Genomic DNA, 20,864 nt, shown 5'->3' with positions numbered 1-20,864 from the left:
AACAAGGGAGTCACGGAGAGAGTGGTCTCTCCGGAAAGCAGACAGGGGAGGGGATGGAAAAATGTCTTGGGTGGTGGGGTCGGATTGTAAATGGCGGAAGTGTCGGAGGATAATGCGTTGTATCCGGAGGTTGGTAGGGTGGTGTGTGAGAACGAGGGGGATCCTCTTGGGGCGGTTGTGGCGGGGGCGGGGTGTGAGGGATGTGTCACGGGAAATGCGGGAGACGCGGTCAAGGGCGTTCTCGATCACCGTGGGGGGAAAGTTGCGGTCCTTAAAGAACTTGGACATCTGGGATGTGCGGGACTGGAATGTCTTATCGTGGGAGCAGATGCGGCGGAGGCGGAGGAATTGGGAATAGGGGATGGAATTTTTGCAGGAGGGTGGGTGGGAGGAGGTGTATTCTAGGTAGCTGTGGGAGTCGGTGGGCTTGAAATGGACATCAGTTACAAGCTGGTTGCCTGAGATGGAGACTGAGAGGTCCAGGAAGGTGAGGGATGTGCTGGAGATGGCCCAGGTGAACTGAAGGTTGGGGTGGAAGGTGTTGGTGAAGTGGATGAACTGTTCGAGCTCCTCTGGGGAGCAAGAGGCGGCGCCGATACAGTCATCAATGTACCGGAGGAAGAGGTGGGGTTTGGGGCTTGTGTAGGTGCGGAAGAGGGACTGTTCCATGTAACCTACAAAGAGGCAGGCATAGCTGGGGCCCATGCGGGTGCCCATGGCCACCCCCTTAATCTGTAGGAAGTGGGAGGAGTCAAAAGAGAAGTTGTTGAGTGTGAGGACGAGTTCAGCTAGGCGGATGAGAGTGTCGGTGGAGGGGGACTGGTCGGCCCTGCGGGACAGGAAGAAGCGGAGGGCCTTGAGGCCATCTCCATGCGGAATGCAGGTGTACAGGGACTGGACGTCCATGGTGAATATGAGGTGTTGGGGGCCAGGGAATTGGAAGTCCTGGAGGAGGTGGAGGGCGTGGGTGGTGTCACGGACGTAGATGGGGAGTTCCTGGACCAAAGGGGAGAAAATGGAGTCCAGATAGGTGGAGATGAGTTCGGTGGGGCAGGAGCAGGCTGAGATGATGGGTCGACCAGGGCAGGCAGGTTTGTGGATTTTGGGAAGGAGATAGAAACGGGCCATGCGGGGTTGGGGAACAATGAGGTTGGAGGCTGTGGGTGGGAGGTCCCCTGAGGTGATGAGGTCGTGAATGGTGTTGGAGATGATGGTTTGGTGCTTGGGTGTGGGGTCATGATCGAGGAGGCGGTAGGAGGTGGTGTCGGAGAGTTGGCGTCTGGCCTCGGCGATGTAGAGGTCAGTGCGCCATACTACCACTGCGCCACCCTTGTCTGCGGGTTTGATGGTGAGGTTGGGGTTGGAGCGGAGGGAGCGGAGGGCTGCCCGTTCTGCGGGGGAGAGGTTGGAGTGGGTGAGAGGGGTGGAGAGGTTGAGGCGGTTAATGTCTCGACGGCAGTTGGAGATGAAGAGGTCGAGGGAGGGTAGGAGGCCTGGGGGTGGTGTCCAGGAGGAGGACTTGTGTTGGAAGCGGGTGAAGGGGTCAGTGGAAGGAGGGTTAGGTTCCCGGTTGAAGAAGTAGGCATGGAGGCGAAGACAGCGGAAAAACTGCTCTATGCCCGACTGTGACTGGTATTCGTTGATGTGTGGTTGTAGGGGGACAAAGGTGAGCCCCTTGCTAAGGACTGACCGTTCGTCCTCAGTCAGTGGGAGGTCTGGGGGGATGGTGAAGATGCGGCAGGGCTCAGTGTGGCTGTCTCCTCTGGGGTTGCAGGCTGTGGAGGTTGTGGGCGGAGCAATGAGGTCGTCGGCCGTGGGCGGGGTTCCGTCGGCCGTGGGCGGGGTTCCGTCGGCCGTGGGCGGGGTTTCGCCAGCCGTGGGCGGGGTTCCGTCGGCGTCGACCGTGGGCGGGGTTCCGTCGGCGTCGACCGTGGGCGGGATTGCGTCGGCGGCTGGAGGATCGGGGTGGGCGGCAGCAGCTGAGGTGAGGGTGGTGTGTGGGCTGTAGTACCTGGATGTGGAGGTGGTGACTGCAACAGCGGTTCCAGAAGTTCTGTGGCCGGCGGAGGCGGATGTGACGTCATCGGTGGGGTCTCCGGCCATGTCCTCATGGTCAATGGCGGCGGGTGCATGGTGGGGGAGGGGCAGGGACAGAGTCGGGATTTGGGAGGCGCAGGAATCCTCTTGTGGGTGGCAGGGGCCAGCTCCTGAGATGCTGTTTGGCCTGCTGTGTTCATCCAGCTTCACACTTTGTTATCTTGGATTCTCTAGCATCTGCAGTTCCTATTATCTCTGATCACATTGTAATGTAGAATTTTGAACATAAAGCTACACAATAGAAAGATAGAAAGCAAACATCTAAAATGAATTGGTGATCCATTGATATTCTGTCAGAATTTTAGTTATTCAAATAAACAATCAAAATGTATTTAATGGGTCAGTAGATAACCAGCAAAGTACAACAGGAGTCAAACTTCTTGCTTTGAATACTGAAGGGCCAAGAGGAATAAAATCCTTTGGTATTTCTGACAATGACCACAAGGGTCCTCAGATTTTAGACGATCAATGTAAAGTGCAATTCACTTTCACGATGCAGAGGCTTGATTGGTCATGTCATATGACAAGTGTTTGAGGACTCTGTGTATGTACCTGATGGGGATTAGAAGGATGAGAGGGATCTCATTGAAATTTTCAGATTATAAAGAGGCTTGGATGCAGTGAACATAGACAAGATGCTTCCACTAGGAGGAGAAACTGAGACCTGTGGGTACCGCCTCAGAGTGAAGGGATGACCTTTCAGAACCAAGGTGAGGAAAATTTCTTCAGCCAGAAGGTAGTGAATCTGTGGAATATATTTTCACAGAAGGCTGTAGAGGCCAAGTTGTTGAGTGTATTTAAGACAGATTTGGGTGGATTCTTGATTAGTAAGATAATCAAAGGTTATGAGGAGAAGGCAGGAGAATGGAGTTGAGAAACATTAGCCATGATTGAATGGTGGAGCATACTTAAAGGGCCAAATGGCCTAATTCTGCTCTTTTCTCTTATGGTCTTATGCTGTTATGATTTCATGTATAGCACCAGTAGCTAGGTGAACTTATTGACCAATTTGTGGGTAGGTATTAACACAAAGGTACAGAATATGATTTCAGCAAACAAATGTTAACTGAAAGGCTTATAAAAATGGTCATTGTCTCTAAGCCCACCAAACTCTTCATGAATGCTCTTTTGTACAAACCCAAAGAATATAAGCTTGATGCTCTACTAGAAGAATGATGTTGAGGCACTGATGTTGGACTGGAGTGATCAAGATCAGAAATCATGTGACATCAGGTTATAGTCCAATAGGTTTATTTGAAAATATAAGCTTTTGAAGGCTTGCTCCTTCTGTAAGTGAAGTGAGAAAGAAGCACCCAGAACACAGAATTTGTAAGTGAACGATCAAAGGGTTACACTTCTGATGAGGATGTATTAAACAAACGTAAGATGCTGTTAAATCTTTAATCAGTTAGAAGGTTTTAATTGATTAATATGTATATGTAAATCCCCAAATTCCTTTCAAGTTACTGCCCTGATAGAACTAAAGGTTTTGTCAGTGTAAAGGAGGAGACATTTTACATCAGGCAATGCATTTTAGGTGTGAGATAACAGGTGTGGAGCTGGATGAACGCAGCAGGCCGGGCAGCATCAGAGGAGTAGGAAAGTTGACGTTTTGGGTCTGGACCCTTCTTCAGAAATGGGGTGAGGGGAAGGAGGCTCTGAAATAAATAATGAAAGGGGGAGGCGATGATAGAAGGTGGATGGAGGAGCAAACAGGTGGAGACAAGACGGACAAGTCAAGGAGGCGGGGGTGATGCCAGTACTGTTGAGTGGTAGGTAGGGTGTTGGGATGGGAGTTGGTCAGTGAGGAGGGAGGGGCGGGTAGGTGGGAGGACAGATCAAGGAGGTGGTGAGAACAGAGGCTGGTGTTGGGATGAGGTTGGGGGTGGGGAGATTTTAAAGCTTGTACAGTCCACATTGAAACCATTGGGCTACAGGGCTCCCGAGCGGAATATGAGGCGCTGTTCCTCCAGTCTTTGGGTGGCATTGTTGTGGCATTGGAGGAGGCCCAGGATGGACATATCATTCAAGGAGTGGGAGGGGGAGTTGAAGTCGTTCGCGACTGGGAGGTGTTGTCATTTGTGATGAACCAAGAAGGTGCTCCACAAAGCAGTCTCCAAGCCTCCGGTTGGTTCCCCCGATGTAGGGGAGGCCACATTAGAAACAGCAGATACAGTATACTGCATCAGCAGATGTGCAGGTGAACATCTGTTTATTAAGACCATAAAACATAGGAGTGAAAGTAAGGCCATTCGGCCCATCGAGTCCACTCCGCCATTTAATCATGGCTGATGGGCATTTCAACTCCACATCCCTGCACTCCCCCCGTAGCCCTTAATTCCTTGCAAGATCAAGAATTTATCAATCTCTGCCTTGAAGACATTTAACATCCTGGCCTCCACTGCGCTCCGTGGCAATGAATTCCACAGGCCCACCACTCTCTGGCTGAAGAAATGTCTCCTCATTTCCGTTTTAAATTTACCCCGTCTAATACTAAGGCTATGCCCATGGATCCTAGTCGCCCCCCCACTAACGAAAACAACTTCCCAGCGTCCACCCTTTCTAAGCCATACATTACCCTGTAAGTTTCTATTAGATCTCCCCTCAACCTTCTAAACTCTAATGAATACAATTCCAGGATCCTCAGCCGTTCATCATACATTAAACCTAGCATTCCAGGGAACATCTGTGTGAATCTCTGCTGGACACGCTCCAGCGCCAGTATGTCCTTGCTGAGGTGTGGGGCCCAAAATTGGACACAGTCATGTGGAAGGTTTTCTTGGTGCCTGGGATGGGGGTGAGGGGGGAGGTGTAGGAGCAGGTGTAGCACATCCTGCGGATGCTGGTAAAAGTGCCGGGGGTAGTGGGGCAAGTGGGGAATGTGGAGCAGACGAGGGAGTCACAGAGAGAGCGGTCCCTCAGAAGGCAGATAAGAGAGGGAGGGAAATATATCCTTGATAATGGGGTCAGATTGCAGGTGGCAGAAGTGGCAGAGAATGATGCGTTGAATCTGGAGATTGATGGGGTGATGCGAGAGGACAATGGGAATTCTGAATTGTTTTTATTGCAGGGAGGTGGTGTGAGGGCTGAGGTGCAGGAAACACAAGAGATGTGGTCAAGGGCATTTTTGACCATTGTGGAGGCAAAGTTGCGGTCCTTGAAAAACAAGGACATCTGGGATGTCCAGATGAGGAACACCTCATCTTGGGAGCAAATGCGGAGGAGGCGAAGGAATTGGGAATAGGAGATAGCATTCTGTCAGGAAGGTGGGTGAGAGGAGGTGTATTCTAGGTAGTTGTGGGAGTCGGTGGGCTTTAAATAGATATCAGTTTCCAGGTGGTTACCAAAGATGGAGACAGAGAGATCCAGGAAGGAGAGAAAGGTATCAGAAATGGTTTGTGATTTGGTTGGGAGTCAGACTGGTTTTATTTCAAGGTAAGAATTTATAAAACATCACATTGACTGACTGACTGTCTATAAATTGTGTGCTTTTTGAACAAAATAAAATGTACCTGCAAATACAAATTTACCCTATGGGTGTGTGTGTGTGTGTGTGTGTGTATGTGTGCGTGCGTGCGTGCGTGCGTGCATGTGTGTGTGTGTGTGTGCGTGCGTGTGCACGCGCATCAATGGGAACTATAGACTGATGATTCTGATAGTAGTTGGTAAGTTGTTGGACGGGGGTTCTGAGAGATAGGATTTACATGCATTTGGAATGGCAAGGACTGATTAGGGATAGTCAGAATGGGAAATAGTGTCTTACAAACTTGATTAACTTTTTGAAGATGTAACCAAAAAGATTGGTGAGGGGAGAGTGGTAGATATTGTCTACATGGACTTTGATAAAGCCTTTGAAAAACTTCTTCGTGGTACACAAATTAGTAAAGTTAGATCAGGAATTCAGGGAGAGCTTACTAACTGGATGCAAGATTGTCTTGATGGTAGGAGACAGAGTGTAATAGAGGGTTGTTTTTTTTTCTGAATGGAAGCCTGTAACCAGCAGCGTTCTACAGGGATCAGTGCTTGGTCCACTTTTATTTGCCATTTATACAAACAATTTGAATGAGAATTCAAGAGGTCTAGTAAGTTTGCAAATGACACCAAAATTGGAGGTAAAGTCGACAGTGAAAAAAGTAATCTAAGAAGACTGACCCGGCATCAATAATGGCTCAAATACTGAAGTCATGTGGATCATCAAATCCATTAAATTCAACAATCAGGACAACATTTTCTTCCACAAGAAATTTCTTTGGAGATATTGGGCAAAATTTTGACTCACATTTTCTTTGTTTAGTGCTACAGTTTTATTCTGGTGACCGACTATTTCAACAAATTCTCTTTCGTGCGATAACCGAAGGTGCATGTTGACTACCATATTCAGTGAGTTCAATGTAACTCCCCAAATTGTGCCTAACAAGAGTCCACAACACATTCAAGCACGCTACCAAATCATTGGCAGGGAATGGAAAATTCGGATGAAATTTAATTTCAGAGGGTAAAGAAAGGCAAAATGGCAAGGTGTTTAATGGACAGGTGATACATAAGTATTCAACTTGTATTCTTATCAGTTAATTTGAACCTAATTATGTTATGTTATTGCTTAAAGTGAACATTTTCTTCAATATTTGCATTTGATTACAGAAAAGAAATGAAAACACTATTGCAAATATCACCAAATATTGTCAGTCAACTTTGCAAGAAAAGAATGCATGTTAACTGAAATAATGCAGCTTTACAGGAGGTCATGTTTAATTCCTTTAATGGGCAAAAGAAATCAATAACAGTGATGGCTAAAATAAAATGTTGGTAGTGCAAAATAATAGTGCTGTTGATATATTCCTTAAGGCAGACATTACCATGTAAATTATATTGGCAGTCTTCCCTTTGATTAACACTCAGCCTTAACAAGGTGGGATTCCCAGTTACCTCATCAAACATTCTTATAGTTCCTTAGAGAAAGATTATCAATTAGTGAATAAACATTCATCTGGGTTGGATTACATTTTAGACATGAAAGGACAGTGTTCCAATCCATTATACCATCATCTTCATTTTCTATTCAACTGTGTGCGCTGACATTTTCACCAATACTTATTTTGTTAATGGAGGTAGTGAGGATTGCAACAAATAAAGACCAGATAGCTTTTCAAAGAATAATGTCACTGTATACTTTATATCTTAAAATGTATTAAGTGCACAGACAAATACATTACAGGAATCATACTTAAAGCTATCTTTCAGTAAAATGAGCCAAATCTTATCTATTTTTGGGCCTGTTCAAGTTATGTTGAATTTTTAAAGGAATTTCTGCTGTAAGGCCTAGCAAGTTTTCACACCAAATTTTGCTGCATTAACTACCTATCCCAACACTAAGGTGTCTTTCATGTCTGATTCCAGCCCCAGTTTACCAGGTACTGTTCCCTGAACAACTTACCACTCAGATGAGAGTGAAGATGCAAAAGACTGGTACCCCTTCCACTCCTGCCATCTTTGAAAGTCTGCCCTGCACCTGAACAAGCACTAACAATCCAATGTTGCCCCTCAATGGCAACATCATGGCACAGCAGCTCCAAAATCACACTGCCCACATCACATAACTCTTGCTCACTCAGCCAACCTGTTTCTCTCAAGGTCATCACAGTTTAACCACTACACCACACACTTTACCAGTTAACAGCTAAATCCTGTCTGAACACCCTGTATGTCAACACTTTTCCAATGCTCACCTGCAGACTTACAGGTTGTCATTGTCCAGTAGGGAACTTCACATTCAAGCAAGCAAACAGACTAATCCTAACATGAGCTTTTACATACAGAAAGCAAAATCAAAAACAAATAAAATCACTAGAGGCTGAATTTAGCTCTAACAATGCAAAACAAATTTTGGCATCATGATAATAACTGGCTTACAATTCATGATGACCTGCTGCACTAAGCTCTCATCTGTTGGAAACATATAATAACGAGGTTCTGTCCAGCTTGTAGCCCCTGAAACAGATGAGCTTTGTCATCAACAGTGGCAGGTTCATCCTTCACCACAGCCCTGTCCTCCTCCTCGTCCTCCTCAGAAGGTTGACCCAGCCCCCAGTTCCTCAGAATCTAGCGTAGTTCCTCAGAATCTAGCATATCACCTTGTTGCATTCTCCAATGGTGCAGAGCATGGCATGTCAGGATTATTGGGCAGACTTTATCCAGATTATACTGAAGGGCCTTCTCACATTGTCCAAGTAGCAAAGTCACTTCTTTAGCAACCTGTCATGTGCTCCACCATCACAGGCAGCATTCTATCCTTGTTCTGTTTCAGTAAAGGAGCTGTGTGATGGTGCCATGAGCAGAATAGCCCTTGCCTCCCAGTAATGAGCCATGTAATGTACCTGCATACTCAAACAAACCAGGTCCGCAAATGTGCTTGAAGATTTACAAGTCACGGCAACTGCCAGGTTAGCAGGCACACACCTCTAGGAGGTGGTAATGGTGATCACAGATTTTGTGGGCATGTCTTGGAAACCTTTTCTGTTAATGAATTCCACGGTATGGTGATACAGCCCTTTCAGTGCCACGTGTGTACAGTTGATGGCACCCTGCACCTGGGGTAAGCCAGCTATGTTTTAAAATAAGACTGCCCAGGCAGTAACACTGACCTTGTCATGGGGAATGAAATGGACTGGTGCAACCTTGTACAAATGGCATGGATCATTGTCCTGATGCATTTGTGGGGACTGAGAAATCCCACATAGATCATCATCCCTCCCGGGAAGGAGCCAGTAGCATAGAAGTTCACAGCATTGTCACCTTCACAACCACAGAAAGAGGATGGCTTCTCATTCTTGCAGTCCTCAAGTACTGACCCAACATCCAGCAAAGAAAGTCACAGTGGGCCCAGGAAATATGAAGCTTGCACTGACATTGCACCTTATTTATCCCAGGAAATGGGTTTGGAACTGGAAAACTCTGGACCTCCTACACACCCCACACATCTTGAGAGGTCCTGCAGTAAAGACTTGTATCAGAACTTGGTTCTCCTCATCTTCCATGAGGGCCTGCTGCTGCTACTGGGCCTACCATTGGCTCTGGTTCTCCTGCATCCATCTTCACCCTCTTAGGAGGCAGGCACAGTGAACAACTTGCTACTGGCGCCGGGGCCCAGGGCTCTCTTTGGAAATAACCTAAAATAGGAATAGGAAGAGCAACAGAGGATCTTAGATCTCACACCACTCATTAGTGGCATACCCTGCAGATGAGGGCTGAGCACACTTTTGCACACAGTGAAACATGCTGCATCCTGATAATGTGTCTCTATCGTCCATCCACATTCAGGCTCAGCAAGTGCAGCAACTTAGTGAAGGTGCAGCTAAGTGGCCACAAAATCACATCAAGAAGGGGATGCCTGCAGTGCTCCAACACCCTTCTTATCCCAGATTTTAAAGCTCAATTTCACACTGCACTCAGTGTAGACCATCAATACACTGCACGACAGATTACAAAGCAATGTTCTGTAGCTCACTGTGGACTCTTGAAAGTTGCATGAAGAATAGTTCCCTTCACTAGCACTGGTCTTATATAGTGCTCATTGATGCTACCTTCAACATTAGTGAGGGGTCCAAGTTGAATTTGCAAGCACAAATGATGCAAATGAGGCTTTGCAAACAATTGCTAAATTTTCTTTTGCTACAAAGACCTAGCATCCATCAAACATGGATCCTGCACTGTTGCCAATCAAATTGACATTCACACCATCCACCCTTTGCATTGTCTCAACTCTTTTATTGTAGCACTTCAACTATGCTTGGCCTCCCTTCTCCCCAACCCCAGCATTATACCTTAATGATGCCCACTGTAGAGGTCACAGTGATGGTCACTGCCACTAACCTGCCCTCCTTTGGCCTGCCATGCCCTCTGATGCTAGTCTGCATACCTTCACATTCGCCTTGAGTTTGGTCCCATCATCATCCTTGTCCCCACATCTGCAAATGACTGTGCTTTCCCACTTGCTGTTTTGACTCCCCACATCTTGCAGTGATCCCACCACTGCCCTCTAGGCATCGCCTTGAACTCTCCAGAAAGATCTACAGACAGGAGTACATTTGCTGCAGACCCTGACTGACTTCAATGAGTAGTCCCTAGACAATGACTGACCAGACCATTGACTGCTGAGTTTGCAGCTTCCTAATTGACAGACTGCAATTTCCTTATCTGCTTGTGTTGGCCCCACAACACTGACTGTTGAATATATCCCAGACTACTGGGACTGACCCCCCTGACCATGTACATTCCAAGTGGATGACTAACCATGATAAAGCCCCTGGACTGCGTTTGGACTTACCTGTGATGGATAACACTCAGATTCCCTGATTGACAGTGCTATCCCTTATTAATGGACTGAAGACTAGCCCTCACAAATGGGCCATTTGGTTGAGTGAACATGCATTGTGTTTGCTGGGTAGGTGAATGACACATGGTATAAGTGTTAGATTGACGTCTCAATGTGCTCTACATCAAGATATTCCTCCCCACCTCCATGGCACCAACACACTAACAGGCATGGCATGGCAAACATGATGCAAGAATGCAGTGGGTGCTAAGTGAGCAAGTCCTATGAGAACAAGCAAGCAATCCTGAGATTCTTCCTGGTCCAATTAGCAACTCAACATTACCTAGTGAGAATCCTGCCATGCCGTTCAGCACATCAAGGAGTGTGTGTGTGTGTGTGTGTGAGAGAGAGAGATGACCATAACTTGTGATAAAAGGGTACAGACACTCTGAGTATTTCTAACAATGTCATTTACTGTTTATATTCCTGATACGATACCCGGCATTCTCAGTATTCTTAGTATTCGTAGATAACAAGGTGTAGAGCTGGATGAACACAGCCGACTAAGCAGCATATTCTTATTTAGATAACCACGAAACATGTTGACACAGAAAATATTCACACACCTTTCCGTCCTGAAGACGGTTTGTGAAGAAATTATTTTTCAGTGTATATATTTCCCGGGTGAAAAACAGAAGCACAAGTGACAGCTTTTCTAGAGCTATGCCACACACTTCAAAAATGTGTGAGAAATGTCCAATCCTATCTTGGTCTCAAACTATTTTCAGGCATCCTGGATGGCTGCTGAAAAATCTTTTGGGCTTATGTCCAATATTCCTAGCTTGCTGATCCTGAATTCCTGACATGTTCAAATTCAGTGCCATTAGCTGGTTCCTAAAAGCTTTCACTCTCTTGTCCACTGTACGCAGCTGAGGCCAGCTATCAGTGAGGTAAGTGGCCTGAAATTCATCTTCTGAAATGATTAACTGTTTGAGGCACCATGATTGCACCAGCAGCTCAGCTAGGTTATTGAAATGAGGCTCAAAGTTTAATTTCAACACTAGGCATCTCAAATAAGTTTTGCATAGGACTGATCTGAAAATAGACCAGACCAGTTTTATTCCCCTCTTCATCACATTTTAATGATAATGTGAAATTTTATGGAAGGCTAATGCTGAATGTCATAATTTTTGTGAGGAATTTTTGATAAAGTATTACTTTGCCTGGTCCAAGAGTTTCACTCTATAGATTAGTAAAGCGCAAAGTCAATTCCTCTTAACTGGAGCTACAGTAGAGATGTTACAATTGGTCTGAACTTCCCTAGGATAGGGAGCGGTTATAATTGACCATGCTGCTGATACTGATTTCTGTGCAGTGACCCCTGCTAGAAGTGGGCGTACGTGGATGCTAGCATTGGGTTCAATGTTACTGCTGCTCTCCTTCCATAGCAGAAAAACCTGACTAAGCCCACTGCCAAGGTTCATGTGTTAATAATGGCTACTTGAGTGAAGTGACAGAAGACAACTTTGCTTGTCGAACTATGCCTCAGCAGGGAATCAACAATTCTGTGGAAAAGGGAGAATGTGTTGGAGTGGGGGTTGGGGGAAGAGAAAAAAGGAAAGGGAACAAAGTGACGAGTTTCTTGACATGTTAATGTACTTGGCAAAGCTTTCTTTAGTGTTGTTGCCATACATTGTGGAGTACCACAATTTACATAAAAGTGCCACTATGCTGCAAGAACATCATTTCGCCTCTCACTAACTATTGTCATTTTATGTTAGATTATCACCATTGCTTGTTGTTTTTAATATTAATGATCCCTCTTCAACAGCAGACAAACCTCATAGTGCTGATTTAGCTCACTCTGTTTTCAGTTTGATTGTTTTTGTTAATCTAAATTAGAATTAGGTAGGCAAGAATTAATTTAACTTTTTCTCCCTCTCCTCAACTGGAATATTGAGCAATGGATAAAAATGGTAAAATCCCAGTGGAATCCCAGTGCCCTAAATTCTGGTCCCTTCTTCTGTGATTTGTTCTGTGGCTGCTCTCCAGCCTCTCACAATTCCAGAATTATTGTACCTTCATGTTTTCCAGTTTAATGTTGGTTCAATTGTTGGTTCCTTGACCACAATTATAACCAAAACACTCAGATTAAAGCTTCTAATCTTATTGTTAGGCGGGGGCATTCACTAAAATAACAAAAACATGAATTTTTTAGCAAAATCTATTGCTTCCACAAGAGGTCATCAAGGTCTGACAGAGTTTTATGATTTAAAATTTTGGAATTATCAAATGTTTTTCGACTAAGATGTATGTTGCAAAGGTTTACATATTTTGGGTTCCTCACCTTGACAGTGAGTCAATCCTGTATATTGGTCCAAACAGAAAAATATTCAGCAATGTGCAGTATCAGATGATGACCACATACTTAACTAATTGTGACTTTACTAAAGCTAAAATAAAATTGTTGAAATATCCTATTAGAATGGAGGAGATTTAATTGAAATGTTGAAAAATGAGGGATGGAATAAATTTAATAGAAACATTTGTTGCAATGATGGAGAGGATCAAGAACATGTAAGAGGTATAAAACAGGAAACAGGTGACTTTTTTCTGCCGATGTTTGTGGAAAAATAATCCTGGAATTAGTGATTTCATGAGTGATCACAGCTACAGCCTAGGAATAGATCAAAAGAAAATCAGATAGGTGGCTAGAGGAAAAGTGAATGTTGTTGTATGAGAGCTGAAAAATTATTTAGAATTAGTACAGCTTCTTCAGTGGGGTAAACATCATATGGATTTGTTGGGCCAAGTGTTGTAATTTCTAATTAATTTCCTGAACGATAAACTTGTTATATTTGATCCAGGTGCAGAAGTGTTCTGGTTAGTTAAAACAACTCTAGAGTTGTGCCCAAACCTCATTTCTTTGAGATAAAAGTAGGGAATGTTGGAAAGACTTGGCAGGTCAGCCAGTACCTGTGGAGACAACAGATAAACGAAATTTTTCAGGCATAGCATGTATATCAGAGTTGGAAGAACTTACAAATGGAAGACTTACAAAAATTAAGCAGCAGAACAGAAGGAAAGGGGAATACATACTCAAGAGAATTAACATTATTTGTAAAGCATTTAATGTGGAGATGGCCAATGTGTACTGACAAGCAGAGAAAACTTAAAAGTTTCAGTGAACATGTACATCGATTAGTTTCAGTGAAACAATTCTTGTGTACAGTTGACTTCCAAGGAAAATGATGAAATTTTAAAAAATATTATGTTTTGTTAGAAATAAAACTAAAATAAGGCTCTTTTGATATAATGGCTGAATTCATTAAACTGGTCAAACTGAAAAGTAAGGAAATTAGGCACTCATGGTCAGATAGCCACATGGCCACTAGATGGCTCAAGTGCTTGTAAGTTAGAATTGCTTCTGTGAAGCATTCTATTTAACGTCTGTAAGTGTGCATAACCAAAGCAATATAGTACATTATTCACATGTGTAACTAACTCCTATGTAGTCTTTTGTGCCCGTGCTACATGCACTAAGAGGAAATTCATTTAGTAATTGTGATTTGAGAAGATGTTCTGCAGTTATATAAAATCATTTTAAGTATTTCACATAAAATGAATGTCATGTTTTATTGGCAATGAACTATTGACAATTTAGGAATTGTGAGCAGCAAATGGCTTTTAAGTGACTTGGTTGTCAGATTGTATTTGCAAATTTGGTTGTTTCTGTCAATTGCAATCAATGGTTTGTGCGTATACTCACTATGTATACTAGGGGCAGACTGAATGTGAGAGCCAGCACGGGCAGAAGGCTAGGTCCGAGTGCAGGCTGGATTGGAAGGACTGTTATTCTGAACTGCTCATTTATTCTTTTAATGTTGTACTTTTGTACATAAGATGGCACAAAGATCTGTAATAGTGGACTTTCTATTTCTTTATTTTTCCTATTTTTTTCCGAAGAACGTGTGGCTATGAATCTGTACCCGGGCGCATTTGTACCTAAGATGACGCCGTTAGTGGTGATTTGTAAACTTTTCACTGCACTCATGCAAGTACATTTGACAATAAAGCTAATTCTAATGTCCTTTTAACGAAAGACATCTAAAGATTAAAAGAATAAGTGACCATGACTGACATTTTCTCATGTTTTCTTAATTAACAAAACTCATTTTGCAATTATCCCTTCTACTCTTCACAGATTTCAATGATTGGACATCAGTCTGATTTGTTTGTTAGTCATGACTGACAATTAAATTTAGTGTGACAGCCACTTAAAGTGACTATATTGACGCACAAGTAAAAAGGGGCCATAATCCTGAGTGTGTTTTCTGATCTCTCAGTAAAGAAATTGATTCCAATCATTGGTTTAAACAGGCGCTTTGTGGCCGATGGCATTTTTGTTCTCAACAGAGGCTTTGAAGCCCAGAACGCCTGAGAGGTGTTCCTGAAGTTAAAAGTTTACAGGCTTTTCCGGTTGCTGTGACTCCTGTTTTGTCTTCAGCAAGAAGGCTGTATGGGAAAAATACAATTCCTTGTGTAGCCTACGACCTTTTCTGGCCTTACTGAATAAACTTTCTGTGTGACCACTTGGTTTTCAACAGCCATGGCCCATCATTGAAATGCTTTGACCTATGAAATTAATCTAACACAAACAGTATGTTTTTCTTGTCTTGAAGTCTTTTATTCCTCTCAATAGGTAGAGTGCAGTACTTCTTGTACCAGACATGAATATGTTATCTGGAATAAGAAATGCTATGGAGTGAAAACTTTGTTGCTATTAAAGCATCAGGTTAGGGTGTTTTTTTTACATATCTTGGGTGTTTTCAGTGACTTTTTTGAAGGCTATATGCATGGGCGAATGCTGTTTGAAATGTAGTAACATTATAGAATTCATGTTGTTTTTGTTTTGTCTTGAATGCCACCCCATTGACACTCCTGAGACTTAATTTTTTGCATTGGATTTCCATGTCTTATGTCAGACTGTGGGATGCCAGTGTGATGCACAGAGCTGGAATATGAACTGCAAATGCTCACACATAATGCAGAACATTGTTTCTGGCTGCAGATGGCCCATTGTTTGGATGTAGTGGGGGTTCTCTACAAGCAGCCTGAGGGTTCAGTCTGATACAGCTAGGATGCTGGCGGACATGACTTCAGCATAAGTAGAACAGCAAAAACAAGGCAATAACTGTTTCCTTGAATTGAAAGCAACATACTAAGAAATTGCATTTTGCATGTTAATAATTTTTAAAAAGTCTGAAAGTAAATTGTTGGAAGTAGTTGATACAACAAAATTCATGTTGGTAGCATCAGTCTGATTCAAACCGTAGTGATCTCCAGAGTCTGTGGTAACCATGTGTTATTAGTACTTATTAGTGATCACCTGGCTACCAACTTATATTCCAATTCTACAGTAAATGTGCCCCAAATTTTGTGTGTCTCTCCCACATCAGTTTCAAGTTTGTATTGGTACCCATATCCAGATGCTTCTATCTGCCAAACTGCAAGTCTATGTTTCTGCACAAAGTGCCAGATCCATCAGGCCTGCTGTGGGAGGCCATACTTGTTATTATCTAGCACGGTCTTGGAGGGGGGAGATTAAGACTACATGAAACTAAGAAATAGTTAATGATTATGTGTTAATTGAAGGATAATTGGGTGACAGTAAATAGTGTAATTGAGTCATATAGCACAGAAATAGACCCTTCGGTCCAACCAGTCCATATCAACCATAATCCCAAACTAAACTAGGCCCACCTGCCTGCACTGAAGCCATATCCCTCCAAACATTTCCTATTTATGAACTTATCCAAATGTCCTTTAAATGTTGTAACTGTACCCATTATTTTCTCTACTTGTTTATTCCACACTCAAACCACTCTGTGTTTAAAAGTTGCCCTTTATGTCCTTTTGAAATCTTTCTCCTCTCACCTTAAAAATATGCCCCCTAGTTTTGAACTCTCCCACCTTAGAGAAAAGACCCTTCACATTCACCTTAACTACGTCTCTCATGATTTTATAAACCTCAACAATGTCACCCCTCAAACTCTTACACACCAGAGAAAATTGTCCCAGCCTTTCCAGTTTATTTTTATATCTCAAACCCTCTATTCCCAGCAACATCCTGGTAAATTGTTTCTGAACCTCCTCCAGATTAATAATATCTTTCCTATAACATGGCTACTAAGGTGATCACTTATAAGTAACATGTACTAATAACATATGGTTACCACAGACTAAGCAGATCGCTACAGTTTGAATCAGATTGATGCCACTAACATGAATTTTATTGTATCAATTAATTCGAACATTTTACTTTCTGATTTCTTTAAAATTGTTAACATGCAAAATGCAATTTCTTAGTATTTTGCTTTCACTTGAAGGAAACACTTATTGCCTTGTACATATACTCAGAAAAGGCTTCACCAATGTACTTTTCTGGAGTATATGTACAACCTCAACATGACATCCTACTCTCAAACGTATGAGCAACAAAGGCAAGCAAGCTAAATGTCTACTTAACCACCCTGTCTATCTGTGATGCAAATTTCAAAGAATTATGTACCTGAACCCTTAGGTCTCACTGTTTTGTAACACTACCCTACCATTAATTGCAAAAGTTTGAACCTTGTTTGTATTACCAAAATGCCATGCCTCACATCTATCTAAATAAAACTCTGTCTGCCACCCCTCACCCCATTGACTCAATTGATCAAGATCTCTTTGGAGGGCAAATTATCAGGGTAATTGGAGTTTTGTCATGTGCGGGTTGGATCAAAACTGACTAGAAAGATACATGCCTAGGCTATATCTATCCAACTTTTAACCTGTGGTGAAAACAAAAAATGCTGGAGACCACAGAAGGTCAGGCAGTATCCATGGAGCGAAAACAAACTAATGTTTAAACTCAAAATGCTTACTTGCTTTGTCTCCATGGATACTGCCTGGCCCACTGTGATCACCAGCATTTTTTGTTTTCCTTACAGATTCCAGCATCTGCAGTAATTTGCTTCTTTAACTTGTGGTGTTTAATAATCTTCCCCAACCATCACTGTTCAAAACTGAGGTCCACCTGTCTGCTTATATTTGAGGCATGCCCCCAACATTCTGCTGCTTCCAAGAAAAATCTTAAATCCCTAGTTTTCCCACCACCAAAAATAGCAACAACCAATATGCAAGATTTGAAATTAAGACGAAGAATATTTATTCCCTCTGCCTAGGTCAGGATGGCAGACATACAGAGTGCCATGCTGAGCACTACACAGGATTATCTTGTTGGAAAGAATAGCTGCTGGTGAAGCCTGCTCAAGAGTCAGGATTTCTGGTTGGCCTTCTAGACATACCACCAACTCCAATCCATTTCTCTGGTGCTAGATTTATTCAGACTGCACAGCAGGCTTCCAGTGAAATTTTCACTGCCAAGACATTCACAAAAATGAATGCAGAAAGGAACAGCACTGCTGCAGCTGGGACCTTGCAGCAGCAATGTAAGGAGTATAAATGTCCAAAATTGCCAATTGAGATGGTGACTGAAGCCCAACCAAGAGGGAGGCCATTAGCAGGTAACTACGTTTGGCCAGCTGAAGGCTGAGAAGGCTGCTATGTGATCTCTTCCCCTCAGGAGGAACTTTAAAGCTCTTCATTGTCACTTTTACTGTATGATGTGGGGTTCAGTTATTGACTGAGTTTTGAGATAGCTAATTTAAAAGTTTACTTATCCTTGTTAGTTAAAGACCCATTCCAGTCACTAATATGGTTTCACAAGTTTCATAGAATTTCATAATGTTTATCAAAATGAGCACATAGGAATTGACACTTAATAAAGCAGTGAATTTGATGGATTTACAGTGGAATACTGGCTTTCAAATTCCAGCTAGCTAGGATGCTTTCTCTCCTCATTTTCTGTTAATTAAAGTTCTCCTTTCATCTGGTTCAACAATATCACTATATAAGACTTGAAGACACAGACAGCCCAAAGATTATGAAGCAAGGCATCAGGTATGTACAATCAGGAAAAAAATAATGAGAATAAACTAGAACTATCTACACTTTAGTCATGGAATGAATATCTGGGTTATATTGGGCTGAGGGTCTGTCTCCTCTCCCTTCCCATCAATACTCTCTGCACTTAGGACATCTTCTTCTAATGAGACTCCATTTGTCTGCTCCAGCTGCCCTCCCTCACTGCCATCACCTGCTAGTGGAAGTCCCAGAGAGTTGCTCAACTCCTTTGCTCAGTGCCCCTCATCACTGTCACCATGTGCTCCTGACTGTCCAGTTTCACATTTCCCTGTTTGAAACTTGCCATCCTGGCAACAACACACAGCACAAGTCTGTGAAATACTTGTTTGATTAGTGGATTCAATTGCACAACAATGACTACAATGCTCAAGTCCACATTAGCTCCTGCAATGTGCAGATGACCAGAAGCTAGGAAGTTGTTTACAAGTAAGCTGATTGGTTCTCAGCTAGCTGAGCAGGTGGAATTGAAGGGACATTATAGACACACAGAGAGAGAAAGACATAGAAGGGTGTACCATTGTTCTGGCCAGCAGAAGTTCCCTGTTTTCTGCAGTAAAATAACTCAGTTTACACTTAAAGAAAACCAGTTACCTTTCTTGCAACAGTTACCATGAATTGTGAGCTGTGACTTTTCCATAATAAATCAGAAGCATTTTCCAATCACTTTACTTCCTGCAAAGTGTTGGAGGCTTCCCCAGAAAAACAATTGAACACCAAGGGCCTGGCTAGCCAAAATAGGATCATCTCAGCACTGGAACTATAAAGCAGAGGTCACTGAACTTACCTTCCATTTTCTTTTCTATCTCTGTCAATAACCTACTTTCCCTATTTGTTTCTCTATATGTATGCATTCATGTGTGTGTGTGTGTGTGTGTGTGTGTGTTTGTGCGCAAGTAGAGTTTATAAGAAGATTAGAGGTTTAGTAGTGTAATATGCTAATGATCGCAATCTGTTTATTTACTACTACAGACGAATTCCTCATGTTTAGAGTTGTGGTGCCAATCAAGCAGGCTACTTTGTCCTGGATAGTGCCAAACCTCTTAATGTTGTGATGGATGTACCTACACAGGCAAGTGGGGAGTATTCCATCACACTTCTGACTTGTACATTGTAGATGTTAGACAGGTTTTGGAGAGTCAGGGGCTGAGTTACTTGCTGCAGTATTCCTAGTCTCTGACCTGCTCTTGTAGCCACTATATTTATATCACGAGTCCAGCTCAGCTTCTAGTCAATGTCAACTCTCAGGATGTTGATAATGGGGAATTCAGTAATGGAAACACAATTGAATGTCAAGTAAGAGGTTAGATTGTCTCTTGTTAGAAATAGTCATTGCCTGAAATTTTTGTGACACGAATATTATTTGCCACCAGTTAGCCCAAACCCGGATATTGTCCAGATCCTGTTACATTTGGACATGGACTGCTTTAGTATTTGCAGAGTCATAAATATGCTGAACAGGAGCAGTAGCAGGAGACAATAAATGAGGAGGCAGCTGCCTGAAGTTGACCTTACCCAGCCATTAGGATGTATCGGCCTGAAGTGGAGATGTTGATACAAAAGTATATAATGAACTTGTCTTTCTCTAAGTCAGCTGTCTTAGATCTCTGCAGTCTCCTTTAACAAGTTCTATTGACTACTAGGTCATGACTTGTCTGTGATGAAGAAAGTTAAACTCACCCATAATATGTTTGCTAGAGGTTCATTCCATGGTGCTACAGAGAATGTTACACAAATATTACTCTAATATTACTGGCGGTAATATCTTCGGCATCCATTCTACCCAGGCCTTTCAGTATTCTGTAGTTTCAATCAGATTCCCGCCCCATCCTTCTAAACTCCATTGCATACAAATCCAGAAACCTCTCCACTCCTCATATGACAAGAACTTCGTCTCTGGGATCATTCTTGTCAACCTCCTCTGGACCTCATCCAATGTTATCTTATTCTTCCTTAGAAATGGGCCCAAAACTGCTTACAACATTCCAAATATGGTCTGACAGAGCCTTATATAGCCTCAGCAATGTATCTCTGCTCTTGTATTCTAGCTCTCTCGAAGTGAATGCAAAATTGCATTTGCCTTTCTAGCTACCAACAGAATCTGCATGTTAACTTCAAGAGAATTTTGAACTAGGACTCCTAAGTCCCCTTGTGCTCCAGATTTCTGAAGTCTTTCCCTTTTTAGAAAATAGTCTATGCTTTATTCTCCCTTAAAAAAATGCATAACCTTACACCTTCCCACATAGTATTCTATTTGTCACTTCTTTGCCCACCCTCCTAGCCTATCTGCAACCACTTACTTCCTCAACACTATCTACCCTGCCTCATCTGCAAATGTAGCAACAATGCCCTTAGTTCCTTTGTCCAGATCGTAAATGTATAACATGAATAGCTGTTGTCCCAACAAGGACCCCTGTGGAACTCCCTTAGT

At 42.9% G+C, this 20,864-nt stretch overlaps 1 long non-coding RNA gene across 1 annotated transcript; it reads left to right on the top strand.

Annotated features, from left to right (window-relative positions):
* The first annotated feature begins 1,916 nt into the window (after nucleotides 1-1,916).
* LOC125466882 (uncharacterized) lies at nucleotides 1,917-19,505 on the top strand. Its single transcript, XR_007250524.1, has 3 exons — nucleotides 1,917-1,984; nucleotides 15,111-15,203; nucleotides 19,406-19,505. It is a non-coding gene; the product is annotated as an uncharacterized LOC125466882 (long non-coding RNA).
* Nucleotides 19,506-20,864: the final 1,359 nt, after the last annotated feature.

The sequence above is a fragment of the Stegostoma tigrinum genome, chromosome 2, assembly GCF_030684315.1.
Source record: "Stegostoma tigrinum isolate sSteTig4 chromosome 2, sSteTig4.hap1, whole genome shotgun sequence".
Lineage (NCBI taxonomy): Eukaryota > Metazoa > Chordata > Chondrichthyes > Orectolobiformes > Stegostomatidae > Stegostoma > Stegostoma tigrinum.
The sequence above is the reverse complement of the archived record's forward strand: the minus strand, read 5'-3'. Positions and strand labels throughout refer to the sequence as shown.